Raw genomic sequence first — 9,460 nt, 5'->3', positions numbered from 1 at the left:
AATTTATGAAAATATGTATATCATTTCTTTATAAAATTGATGTAAATGAATTTGATGATGCTTTGACTTTGAAAAGATGATGAAGCATATGAATTATTGAAAAGAATGCACGATCATGAAAGTATGTTTATGACTCAAGAAAGCTTATAAATGAGAGTGTCTATGTGTTCTATGAAGCTTGGCCACATGACATGAATGACACATCTAGATTTGCCTTCAATTCTTTTCGGGCTATTTTCCTAAATTAGGTCTTAATTAGGATAGTATTCGGATATTCCATTGATGATTATAGGCCACGATTTCAAAACTATTTCCACTAGTAGTAGGGCATCTCTAGCATAAAGTGAGTGAATGTGGGCCTTTAAAGCTATTATGAAAAGATCATAGACGGTGAAAGGTTTTCTCAAACATGGTCTAAAGAGCTATTCTATGATGTCTCTAGCTTGTATTGGTTACTTAGTTGTGCCTTTTCATGAATCATGAGATAAGTTAAGATTAATAACTACTCCGTGGGATTTATGCTTAGCATCGAGAGGATATTGAGATGGAAGCTCTTCCGTGTTGAGGTTGGGTTTTCTAGTAGAAATCTCCTTATCCCTTACCTATGTGCCTCCATAGGATGATCATCTTAACATAGACGATGGGTTTTTCAAGAGACATGAGCTAGTGGATCCACTTTTGCTCAAGCCCATGGTTCTACCTTGGCAAGTAGGGTAACATTTTCTGGTGTAGGAGACACTGGGGATCATGTTATAGCTCACATGGTCTCTATGTCGGTTAAGGCTCAATTCCCCATTAATAATGAACCAAGGTTACTTCAAGGAAGTATCGTAAGTATGTTTGAACATGATGTTCACTTGCATTGATCATGGTTTTATGACTTATAATTTCTGAACTCTCAAGATGCATGTTTTAGCTTGATCATTGCTTACTCCTGAAAATGTACCTTTTAAGCATGTTTTAAATGTTTTTATGCATGGCTATCATACTTAGTGCATTTTTGTACTAACGCATACTCTTTCCTACATTTTTCCAAAATGTAGGGTTCGATATTTAGGGTTCTCAGTTTCGTGGTTAGAGGTTGATTTTCGAGCTTTGGGAGTCCTCATGCTTCGAGGACGAATTCTCATTTATTCAGTTTCTTTCTTATTTTCAGTTTTGGACATGATGTATGGGATAGATCCCATTTCAATCTATAGTATTAGATTGCTATTAAGACAGTGTTTTAGACTTCCGATTTACTTTTATGAAAACTATTGGACTTGAAATGTTGTATTTACTTCTCATGTTCTATTTCTTATGTTATGAATACTAAGTGTCTTGTATGGGGCCTCTCGGGGTCTTATACGCCATGGTACATCTAAGGGGTACCCTTGGGTCGTGACAGTGGTCCATTTTCTTTCAAGAAAATCTCCCAACGGTCAGTCCGACTACGATTGTTCCCTTTTTCTTTGATGGGGGAGGCAACTAAGTGGTTAGCCAACCTACCAAGGGGCTCAATTACCTCTTGGGACGAACTTATTGAGGCATTTTACATAATATGTTACCCTCCTTCGAGGATGATGGCATTGAGATATAATTTTTAGGGTTTCAAACGCTTGGATGGTGAGCCAATCCACGAGACTTGGTTACGATTCCAGAAATTGCTGCTCCAATGTTTGACTCATGGACTCCCGACCAACGTCTTGTTACAACATTTCTATCGGAGTCTAGATTCAGTCCACAAGAGTATGGCTAACCAACTCGTCCAAGGAAGAATCATGCAACAACCATTCGAATTCGCATCTACTTTGCTTGATGGGATGACCAAAATCAATTGTGTTTGGTACACGAGAGAAGATCAAGTGTCTCCTTTGACCTTTAGGATGACAAAGAAACAAATTGAAAAGGACCAAGAGCGGGATCAAAACATAGCCAAGATGATGACATAAATGGATTTGTTATCAAAACATGTCATGGTTAGTTGTTCTAAAGCTATGAATGTGGTTGGTGTTAGTGGGGTGAACCTCGATGATGCACACTTTGAGGCTTTATATAATGAGGAAGTAAATTTTCTAGCAAATCAAGAAGGAGGTTTCCGTCTGAACTATCCAATGTCGGGCATGAATCAAGGTTGTAATAGAAAGCGTGAAGAAGGTCTGAGAGACCTTGATAAGGAATGGTGTGGATGTAGGAGTAAATGGAAGGAGCAGGATGGCGACAAGGATCTCTATGTACCCTCGCATGAGCGTCAAAAGCCAAAAGACAAAATGGTTGATCTTGAAAATTTCCGCACGGAGGATATGCTTACACATATTCTCAACAAAGTGGAAGGGTCAGACAAGGTGCTAAAAAATGAAAGACAACGTCTTATCTTTGAACCAGACAATTACTTCCCACTCAGTGTCCATCAAACAACTGGAAACACCAATGGGCCAAATCTCATCGCATTTAAACTTGAGGCAAAAAGAGGGTCTACCAAGTGATACCTTGGTTAACCCAAAGAATGAATCTTAATTGAGTATCCTCGTTGTTCCATAACATTAAATAAGGCACTTCTTGGAAGGCAACCCAAGCTTTTATGTTTTTAATATTGTTGTTTGAATAACAAGTGTTAAATGTGCAGGTTGAAAATTTGAAATTTTAGGGAGAGGAGCAATTAGGCGAGCTTGGGGACCAGCCGACATGTCGCCTAATAGGTCGGCGAGCTCGATCTCGATCACTGTATGGACCAACTAGTCAACTAAAGGTTTTGTAAAACTCAGTGATCAAAAGATCCATTCGGCGCATCGCCGAATGGTCGCCGACATAAGTAACCATCGTCGACTAGCGCGCGAACTGAAGGGTCATGAAGGGCTGAACCATTTTCAAATTCAAAAACCTCCTTCATTTCATATTTTTTTACTTTTGTACTTCACAACCACACTTTAAGTTTTGTGTTTGCTTTCTATGCGAGTTTGCATGGGGATCAATTGCTCGGGGGTAGTTTGTGCACTTTCGCGTATAGATTTTCTAGCCTAGCGTCTTTTATATGCTCTTGAGGTTAGTTTTCTGAACCCCTCCACTAAATTTTCATTGTCTTGAATGCATCTTCGTTGTCATATTGTGTTGTTTGCGTAATATTAGTGTTTGTTTGGTATTATTGTTGTTAATTTGTGCATATGCGAGTCTGAATTATGTTTGTTAGCCTATAACTGTAGAATCACGTATGATTGCATGTTTAAATTATGTGTTGTGTTGATTAAATTGTTGGGTCTAGTGCGGGTGAAGTCTGAGTAACCTCAATTGTGCCGATCTTCTGATATTGCCAATGATAGAGCAGGTGATGTCATTCTTAAGGGCAAAAGACGTTGATTGGCCAATTTTGGCCAAACAGGTGGAAGTTTGAGTACCCCGAGGTTATGGGTAGTATGGGTCTAGGTTTAATTGCGTAGAGTAGGTGTTTAATTTTGTTCTCGTGGACTGTAGGTTAGAAATTAGAGGTCGGGGTAAAAATCTAGCATGTTGGACTGTTCGGCGAGCTAGGTCTAGCTCGCCGAATGGTTCGGCGATTTGCCTAAAGAGCCCTGGATCACCTTTTTAATCCTTAAAAATAGGTGAAATGGTTCTGTAACATTCGGTGATAGGCCTAAGCTCACTGAGTTCACTTGGTGTCTCGCCGAATGTCCCTTAGTTTGCCTTTCTCAGCCCTTAATTTTTACAACTATTATGTAACATTCAGAGATCTACTTTTAGTTCGCTGAATGGTGTCGACGATCCGCCGAATGGCCTTGGACATCGCTGACCTATGCGGATTTCAGAAACTTTTTAGTTTGGAATATTCGGTGATCTCGACTTTGCTCGCTGAACCGCTCGACGATCTTTCCTACAAAATTGTTCAACTTTGATATTTTTCGTGCCAAGTCTAACGAATTCAATGTTGCTTTATAGGAATGTCTACACTCAAGGTACCTGGAAGGAATCAACCACCTCGTAAGGGTGCTAAGGGCATTGTTATAAATGAGGAGGTTGCACCCTCTCGGGATACACTTACAAAACTTTCTCCAAAAGGGGGAAAAAGGCAAGGGAAAGGGGCCAGTTGTGTCCACACCAGCAGATGAGAACTCGGACAGCGTGGGTGTCTATGCCACCCACCTCACCACTTCAGAGTCCGATGGTGAGGGCAACCTTCGTGTCTGAACCAGATGCTGATCACACTCTCCAAACTAGGAGAGCGGAGCTGTGCTCCAAATCCTTACATGATCCGACAAGGATCCCACTGCAGCCTACTCCTCCTGTACCTCCAACTCCGATTGTTGAGCAGGTTCCTTCGATGCCACCAGTTCAGGCACCCCTACCCCATTCATTGAATAGACTGAAGGCCGAGGGTTTGAGGACCATTTTAGAGGAGAAGCAATTGTCTACTGACATAGTAGTAGACCGATACCCAGAGGTATGGAAAACAATCAAGTTCCAAAAGTTTGAAATCTTCGCCGAGCTCTGAGGCTTCTATATTCCTACTTGAGTACAGGAGTTTTATGCTGCATATGTGAAGTTAGTGCCTAAAGGGAAGAAAAAGGCCAGCTCGTTCAAGTCGGTTGATCATGTAGTGGCGCGGGGTCGAAAGGTAAAATGTAGCAACACCGACATCAATGAGGTTCTTGGTTGTATAATGAATGTGATCCACTACTTTGTTGATAGAATACAGAAGAATACCCTCGATGATTTGAAGGGTTGGTTGGTGCCATTAATCTCAGATATTACTCTATCGTGGATAGAGGCAGGGGTCCCAATCAAGAAGAAGGATCTAAATGTGGCTGCCAGATACTGGTTTGGATTTATCAGCAACACCCTAATGTCATCCAGAACGAGTCGATATTCCGGCACCCGAAGGTTGCACTGTTAGGCTATATCATGGATCGGGATAAATAAATCTTGGTGTGATCATTGAATAGGAGATGGCCATGAGGGGAAAGCAGAGCCACATCTCTCTCCCATTTCGAGTCCTTATTATAAAGATGTGTAGGCGTTCCCGAGTACCTATGGTTGAGAAGATGGATTTGGAAGTGACTCCTACTTTTTCTACTATCCGACGAATAGAGGTTGAGTACACCAGAGATGAGGTCGAGAGGAGTAGAGCCACACCGGTGGATACTTCCCCGGTGGTTGATGTGGAGATATTGCTGACAGAGGCAATCCTTCCTCCTCAGGTCGGTGAGCCTACATGTACCCCCAATCACCTCCATCTAGTTTTACTGCTGCTCCTCCCCCTACTGATGCTGCCACTTCTTCTTCTCAGCCCCCATTGACCAATGCCATATTTTACAAGATGGGCCACCTTGCCCACTTTGTTGATGTTCGTGCCTCTCAGGTACAGGCTGATGTCCCCCGGATGATTAAAAGGGACATTGCCACTGCTTTAGCTCCTATCCCGACCGAGTTGAGAGAACACCGAGAGATGATCAACGCCCATGCATTTGCATTGGATTCCCTCACTGTGAGAGTGGAGGCTTGTGAGCAGGGCAATGGTGTTTCTGAGGATCTGACGGCTTTGAAGGCCGATATTGTGGGGTTGAGGCGCGATGTGGGTGAGTTGAAATCCACCAACCTCTCGATGCTATTTGGCACAGTGACCCTTCTTGATGTTCCGAGTACAGAGTTCCCGGCCAGTTCTAAAATTTCTCCAGCTACTACGACCGGAGATGTTGCTATGAATGATACGGATACTGAGTTCGAGGCCGAGACCGATGAGGAGGATCTGGGTGTTCGAGAGGCAGCAGTTTATGTTGATCTAGAGGACCTTGATGGGGCTATGGTACAGACACATGTAAAGGTATCTTTGAGGGAGAATTGATAGTGGCCCTAGTGGAGCTAAGGATGTTGTTGAGTCGTGCACTGATGCCCATACTGAGGGAGTCACCGACATGCAGTGTTTACCTCAAGCCTGGGGAGATTTTGACTCTTTCTTAGTTTTCTATTTAGATTTTTTTTCATTCTTTCGCATGTGAGGACAATTGCTTATTTTGTTTGTCAAGGTGAGGTACATTTATACCTACCTCTTTCGGGTTGTTTTATTGATTTTAGTGTTGCTTTTGTGTTTGTGAATGTTGGATCTTTGTGGTATATATTGGTTTCTTATCCATTGGTGTTAATTTTAAGTATTTGGTTTTAATGTTAATGTTAGTTTTGCCACCTCTTGATGCTTGTAAATGTGTTGTTCTCTTGCAAATTTGAGTATCGGGTGTGATCAATAGTAATAACTTAAATAGTGCTCTTAATTGAACAATATGCGTGTGTGATTCAGATGAGGCAAATTTGAGTTGCATAAGTCATGTGTAAACTCTTAGCATCTCATTGTGATTGGCCGGTTGTTGAAATGAATCATGTGATGATCCTTGCTCGCTAGGTAAAATTGTAGAGTATTTGATGATTATGCTGAATGCCGTGTATGGTAAGGTTGTCTTGAAATGTGTTCTTGATAATACCTAGAAATTTCCCCGTTTTTTCAATCGACTAATGTAGGTGAATGATAGAGATGATCTTAGGCACCAGTTTTGGAGAGTGAACCAAATTGCTATTATACCTCTTTGTGACCACCTTGTGAGAGTGTGTGGTAAGGTTGTCTTGAAATGTGTTCTTGATAATACCTAGAAATTTCCCCGTTTTTTCAATCGACTAATGTAGGTGAATGATAGAGATGATCTTAGGCACCATTTGTGGAGAGTGAACCAAAATTGTCATTATACTTCTTTGTGACCATATTGTGAGAGTGTGAACCTTACTTGGCACCATTTGAGCCTATCCTTTTCTTTGGATGAACCTTGACCACACTTGACCTCTTCTTTTCCCACCTAAAACCTTTATGGAGCATTGGTTATTTTGAATAGTCAACTTAGGCCAAAAGCCTAAGTTGGGGTGTGGTGAAAAAGAAGGAGAATCAAGAAGTTTGAGAAATACGCCATTGAAGGATCTTGTTGGAAAAGATGGAACCCCTCCATGTAAAAAAAAAAGATCGAAAAAGAAAAGAATTATTGGAAAAAAGTTGGTACAATGGGGAAAATAAATAGGGTATCCAATGAGTCATGCTTAAAATAACATAGGGTGGATTATGAAAATCAAAACGTGTGGAAGAGAAGGACAAAAAGTGAAATGTTGGCCATGCTTCATGAAGGTAGAAGTCATTTAGGCAAAATGATCATACCTTTACCCTCAGCCCCGTTACAAGCCTTGAAAGACCTTTGTGATCTTGATTGAGCTTAACGCTATGTTGATTGGAAAATACGAACAAGCCTATGGGAAAAATCATGAATGTGTTTATCTTTGAGAGAGTGAGACTTGCTTTTGATTCCAAAATCCTAAAATGTTGATGAGCTTTGTGTGAGCATGGAATCATTCTTGATGTGAGGGCATTTGAATACTCTTATTGAGCTTGAATTTGTAGTTGAAGTTAGCATTGTGAGCTTGAATTCTATTTGATGATGGCTAGTCATAGTTCGGAACTTGTTGTGCACAAATGAACATTGCATGGGTAGATTGAACCTCATGTGCATTCATGTTGAGTCTTGGGTAGCACTATTTGTAGACATCTTTGTTGCACTGATTTATCTTGTGTTTTGCTTGAGGACAAGAAAAAGTTTAAGTTGGGGGTGTTGATGAGTCGGGGATTTTGACTCATTTGGGGCTTTATTTTCATAGTTTTATTCTCCACAATGCCTAATTTATGCTCTAAACTGAGGTTGAAGTGTTGATTTGCAGCAAAGAAGGCAAAAGAGCAAGGCAAGGACATTACCGGGAAAAAGGAGCAAAAAGGCTGAAGAATTTGAAGAAGAGCAAATCTGTTGATCTCCAAGATCACTCGGCGAACCGCCGAGTGGTCATTGAGCTCGCCAAAAGTTACAGTGTGCCAACCCTGGGGAAAAGCCCACTTGGCGATGGAAATGACACTTCGGTGAACCGCCAAATGGATCGGCGACAAGGACCCTAATCGCCGAAAGTTACAGAAGTTGAATGGTGAAGAGGCAAGCCAAGAAGGCGATGACGAGAGACACTTGGCATATCGCCGACTTGGTCGGTGATTGATGACTTACTCCGTCGACTGGTCCAAAGCTGAAAATCTGGAAAAGTATAGATGTGACTTTTAAAAGAGTTTCTGCAGAGTTCTTCCAGTTCCGAAAGTTGAGCAACATTCTAACTCTGGGGTTTTGATCCAAAGGCTTTTCTGATTTGTTTCTGAGTAGGATTTTGAATTGGGTTTTGATTCTAAGTTGATTCCAAGCATTGTGAAGACTGGAATTTTGTTACCCAACTGATGGATAATATAGTTGGTAATATTTTCTTGCTTTTTATAATGTGTGGCTAAAACCCCATTCTTGGGGGTGTGATCATGTGATTAATAGTTTAATTAGCTTATGGATTTTAGTATTTACTGATTTCAATGTTTATATGAAGTGGGTTTGATTGATAGTTGTGTTTTAATGCATGAATTGTAGTTGCAAATGCAATTCTAACTTAGTATTCTAGGCTTTCTTGAGAAAGGGGTTCTAGAATTAAGACTATCAAATTATGATTGTACTGATATGGTTATCGTTAATTCAGCTTGAGAGATTGAATTTGAACTCGATCCTACCAATCTAGCTCGAGAGAGTAGATTAATTGAGGTTTTGGGCTATGTATACTGTTAAGCTTGTCGAGATTCGAGATAACTCGCCAGAATCATGCTAGTAGATCGAGAGATGGCTATCATATATAAATCCTAGCCTACCTACTAAGATTCAACATCTGTTAGTAAATTCTAATCACTCATATAGCGAAATTAGCATCTAATCGATCACATCCCCGAGAATCCTCTCTACTCGATTACTCCCATGTTTTTTATTTGTTAATTGTCACTCTAAATCCCCCATGACACTAGTTGTCAAACCTCTCAACTCACTTTAATAGTTTCGATAATGTTTACTTCTACAAACAACTAGAACACACCTTTTACTTCATAATTGAATTTCATTACATATCACTCCCTCTGGGATCGACCCTGACTCTTCGTTAGGTTTATACTTCATTGTGACCGTCTACACTTCGAATTGGATGAAGTGTAGTTAAGCATTATTAGTGTCACATAGCTAGCCACTTCAAGCTTTTCATAGAGTTTGTTATAGATTCAGCTAAAGAAGCGTAAATTTTAATGGGCTTCCTCTCAATATTGAATAGATTTTTATGAATATGTTATTGAGTGAGGGTTTCACATTATGGATGGGATATGTAGGTTGTTGATATAGTAGAGGAAGTTTTTGGAATGGAGGCATTTGATATGATATGAGCGGCATGCGATACCAAAGAACTTGGTGCAGAGGCGTTTGATATCGAAGAGCTTGTATGGTGGGATTCTGTAGGCGTGGAGTAATATATGGAGGTCTAGAAGCATATGCATAATGTTGGGGAGGATATGGGTGATTTGGAAAGTGGGTGTTCCTTAGAGGCATATGAATGGAGCTTGGTTGATTTT

The sequence above is a fragment of the Solanum tuberosum genome, unplaced genomic scaffold (assembly GCF_000226075.1).
Source record: "Solanum tuberosum cultivar DM 1-3 516 R44 unplaced genomic scaffold, SolTub_3.0 scf00170, whole genome shotgun sequence".
NCBI classification, from domain to species: Eukaryota; Viridiplantae; Streptophyta; class Magnoliopsida; order Solanales; family Solanaceae; genus Solanum; species Solanum tuberosum.
The sequence above is the reverse complement of the archived record's forward strand: the minus strand, read 5'-3'. Positions refer to the sequence as shown.